The sequence below is a fragment of the Papio anubis genome, unplaced genomic scaffold (genome assembly GCF_008728515.1).
Source record: "Papio anubis isolate 15944 unplaced genomic scaffold, Panubis1.0 scaffold2312, whole genome shotgun sequence".
Classification (NCBI taxonomy): Eukaryota; Metazoa; Chordata; class Mammalia; order Primates; family Cercopithecidae; genus Papio; species Papio anubis.
In genome coordinates, this window is record NW_022162365.1 from 893 (window position 1) to 5,477 (window position 4,585).

The 4,585-nt window shown below is 56.1% G+C and overlaps 1 pseudogene across 1 annotated transcript; it reads right to left on the bottom strand.

The window, feature by feature from the left end:
• Window positions 1–781: 781 nt before the first annotated feature.
• On the bottom strand, window positions 782–4,382 carry LOC101015560 (annotated as a pseudogene). Its single transcript, XR_004181415.1, has 6 exons — window positions 3,678–4,382; window positions 3,158–3,423; window positions 2,283–2,560; window positions 2,045–2,161; window positions 1,379–1,601; window positions 782–1,210 (listed from the first exon to the last, which is right to left on the bottom strand). The product of XR_004181415.1 is annotated as an HLA class I histocompatibility antigen, alpha chain G-like (transcript).
• Window positions 4,383–4,585: the final 203 nt, after the last annotated feature.

Below are 4,585 nucleotides of genomic sequence, written 5' to 3' on the forward strand. Positions count from 1 at the left end.
TTGAATGAATGATCACTGTAGAGCACCTCTATATTCTAAAGGCAATATCTTTATTAATGTAGCCTCAGGTCAAATGCTGTTTCATGGCAGCTAAAGAACAACATCATCTCACACCACCATCAGTGCCACCAGTGCTTTTCTCACCAGGGCTGCTTGTGTGTCCTCCTTCCCTCCCTCCTCCCACACCAACCCTCCTGCACACTGCAGCACACAAACATATTTTTCTGTTCAGGAAAGATAATCCTAGGCTTCTGGGTCCAATTTTCCAACCACATATGAATCTAAATTAGACTCTGCTTTATAAATCCATGAGTTTGGATTGGAGCCAGCACTAGGATTACTACAACTCAGGGCAGGAAGAAGAGTAGGAGAGCAGAAGAGGAGTTCCAACAGAAAGTTACCTATGATGAGAAACTATGGGACCCCTCCTCTCTGTAAATTTCAGAATCTGCTTCCTTTAAGAAGGCTGGGGAAAAAGATGGAAAATACAATCCAGGAAAGAGACCTGGAAGGAGAGCGAGAGATACAGGGGTCTGAAAATTTGTCTCTTGATACCGGAAGGACTTCTACGTGTAAGGACCACCCTAGGTGACATCCAAGTCCCTGTGATCACAGGTCCTGATGGGACAAGGTTCTACTGAAGGGCCAAGGACAATGGAGCAGCAAAGATGACCCAGCCGAGCTGTGACCACATAAAGCCCACAGTGGCCTGAGCACCCACTGGGCACAGCCCCATCTACTCTCCTCCCCTGCAACAAATCAGCACAAGAAACACGTGGACTCTGGAAGGTTCTCATGTCTTCCATTTATTTTGTCTCTCAAATTTTAGGAATCTTCTCCTTTAATTAACCCATCAACCTCTCATGGCAATAATTTGAAAAAGTAAATTTATACTCAGATTCTAATTGTAATAGGGAAGGAAGAAGTTACAGCTCAGTGCACCATGAAGTTGAGACAGTGATAGAGACATCCCAGCCCAACCTCCCTGGAACAGGAAAGATAAATGGGGAGGGAACACAGGTCAGCGTGGGGAAGAGGGTCATGGTGGACACGGGGATGGGGTGTTCTCCCCACCTCCTCACATTATGCCTACAGGAACACAGACACATTCAGGTGCCTTTGCAGAAAGAAAGTCAGGGTTCTTCAAGTCACAAAGAGAAGGCGTGAACAAATCTTGCCTCGCAGTCCCACACAAGGCAGCTGTCTCACACTATAGAAAAAATATTCATGAACAAATTCATATCAGTCACAGTGAGGAGTGACACTTTAAACAGCCCATCACGTGCTCAATACATCCAAGTCAAAGAAACCCCATAGCACAGCTATGTCCACTGTTACCCCCAACACCCCGCACACATCAGGCCCCCCAGGGTCTCACCTTTATAAGCTGTGACAGACATATGAGAGCCCTGGGCACTTTGGCTACCTGGGGTAGAACAAAAACAGAACCTGGTCAGAGCCCACAGGAGATGTGGCTAGAGGAGGAACTGTGGGCTGGGTGAGCTCCCCCATGGGCTCCCGACCACAATATCCCAAGGATTTCAGGGATCAGCCCCCTTCATACTTACTTGCAGCCTGAGAGTAGCTTCCTCCTTTTCTATCTGTTGGAAGAAAATGTCCTGTGAGAGGCCAGAAAGGTGGCAGGGCCATGAGGTCCTAGAGAAACCTCCTAGTCTTGGACCCTCGAGAAGTTTCCAGAAATGTGTGACTGCAGACCAAGGGCAGGATCAGGAAAAATAAGGAAAGCAGATGTAGGTCTGGGACCAACTGCCCTCCTAAGGTCTGTCCTCAGCAGGGACCTTCCCCTGACCTGTGACTGCTGGGATCAGGTCCCCATCACTACAATCATCAACGTGATAAATCTGTCCTTCACTGTCACAGGTGCTTTACAAAAGAGTAGGTGCTGGCACACAGGGCCCAGGCTGGGTCGGCCCATGAGTGTGGATGGTGCTTCCCAGTAACCGGGAGGGCACACTTCTACCTGGGGCTTGGAACCCTCAGTGAGACAAGAAATCTCAGACCCCACCTGTCACCCCTTCCTCACCTGAGCTCTTCTTCCTCCATAGCACAGCAGCAACGACAGCTCCAGTGATGACAGCTACAAGGACAACCAGGCCAGCAATGATACCCACGATGGGGATGGTGGGCTGGAGAGACGGCTCTGGGAAAAGAGGGGAATGTGAGGGTTCTGACCCCCAGGCCCCAGACCCGACCCTGCTAAAGGTCTCCAGAGGGGCTCCTGCTTCCTCTAAGAGACATGATCCCCCCATCTCCCTCCTTACCCCATCTCAGGGTGAGAGGCTTGGGCAGACCCTCATGCTGCACATGGCATGTGAATCTCTGCTCCTCTCCAGAAGGCACCACCACAGCCACCCACTTCTGGAAGGTTCCATCCCCTGCGGGCCTGGTCTCCAGGAGCTCCATGTCCTGGGTCTGGTCCTCCCCATCCCACTGCCAGGTCAGTGTGATCTCCGCAGGGTAGAAGCCCAGGGCCCAGCACCTCAGGGTGGCCTCATAGTCAAAGACAGGGTGGTGGGTCACGTGTGTCTTGGGGGGTCTGAAAGGAAGAGTCAGAAAACTCGAGCACTTTGCATCTCTCATGGGACACCCCAGCAGCACTCATGTGGCCATCTTGAGAATGAACAGGACACCCGGGGTGTGGAAGGGAGCACAGAACCCAGACAGCAGCCTGGACACAGGCACCTGGGATAATCTCCTATTCCTTGGAAAGTTCTAGTCTCTGAGCGGGGGAGCAGGGACTTCTGGTCCTTACCTGAGCGGAGGCCAAGGGACTCAGAGGAGCTGGAGTCAGACCCCCACACACATTGAGTGTGAGGCAGAGAACAAGGCCTGAGGGGAAAAGTCCTGGTGCCCAAGGCTGCTGTGGGGTCAAAGGGAACCCCTGATCAGTATTCCAGGGATTGTCTTCCCCTCCACTCCCTCAGAGACTTCATCCCTTAATTGTCCCAGAGAGCAGGGCGGGCCCTCAGAGTCACTCTCTGGTACAGGATCTGGAAACCCAGGAGGATTCCTCTCCCTCAGGACTGGAGGGAGGGCGATATTCTGGTGTTGTTGCCATTTTCTTCCCCTCCTTGTGCGAGGCCAGCCCAGGAGATCTACAGGAGATCTAGGAGGCACCCTATGGCCCCTGGTACCCGCGCGCTGCAGCGTCTCCTTCCCGTTCTCCAGGTGTCTGCGGAGCCACTCCACGCAGGTGCCCTCCAGATAGGCTCTCCTTTGCTCAGCCACATTGGCCGCCTCCCACTTGCGCTGGGTGATCTGAGCCGCGGTGTGTCCAGGAGCGCAGGTCCTGGTTCAGGGCGATGTAATCCTTGCCGTCGAAGGCATACTGTTCACACCAGCGGAGGAGGCATCCGTCGGGCCCCACGTCGCAGCCAAACATTACCTGGAGGGTGTGAGACCCTGGCTCAGTTCCCGCGGTCAGCCCCGCCCACCCAGCCCCGGCCCGGTCCGGCCCCTAGCAACCTGCAGAGATTTTGGCCTCAACTGAAGATGAAACCGGGTAAAGGCTCCTGGGGCTCTCCAGGGTCGAGGATCTCTGCAGGTCCCGCAGCCTCGGGGTTGATCTTGGGCCCGGAGACTCAGGGGGACCAGGGCCGTCCGTGAGGCATGAAGCCGGGAGTAAGTGATATGCGCCCCGGGCGGGGGTCACTCACCGGCCTCGCTCTGGTCGTAGTATCGGAGCAGGGTCCTCAGGTTCACTCAGCCAGTCTGTGCCTGGGCCTTGGCGCCCAGGGTCTGCAGCTCCCAATACTCCGGCCCCTCCTGCTCCACCCACCACTCCCGCGGCTCCATCCTCGGACTCGCGGCGTCACTGTCGAACCGCACGAACTGCGTGTCGTCCATGTAGCCCACCGCGACGAAGCGGGGCTCCCCGTGGCCGGGCCGGGACAAGGGCGGTGCTGAAATACCTCAAGAAATGGGAGCCTGGGGGCGCGGAGAGGCTGAGACCCCCCCGACCCTCCTCCCCGCGCGGCTCCCCAGGTCCTGCGCCCCTGCCCAGAGGGCGCCTTGCTCCTCTCTCCTCCCGCAGAGGCGGTTTCCCTCCTGACCCCGCACTCACCCGCCTTGGTCTCGGTCAGGGCCAAGGTCCCCGAGAGCAGCAGGAGGAGGGTTCGGGGCGCCATGACCCATCGTCGGCGTCTGGGAAGACTCTGAGTCCCGGTGGGTGCGTGTGGACTTTAGAACCGGGGCCGCGCGACGCTGATTGGCTTCTCTAGCAACCCGACACTCAGTGGGAGTGAGAACTGGGTCCGCGTCGTGAGTGTCCAGGAAGAAGGACCCGTCGCAGGTTGTGAGAGGGAGAAGAGAAACTCTGCGGAGATTAGGAATCCCCAACCCTGGGACCCCCCAGCCCTTACGAACCACGCCTGGGGCCCTGGGACTTCGCCCTGACCCCGCTCCTCTTGTGCCAAGCGCTCTGTCTCAATGTCTCCCTGTGTCTTGGCCCAGAAGCTGTCTGAGAAACCGGGAAGAAACTCTCTGCTTGGGCCCGGTCCCTCTCCCTTCACTTTTCATCCTGGAATTCCTGTCCCTGAAATGGACTCCCTGTCTCCCACTCTTT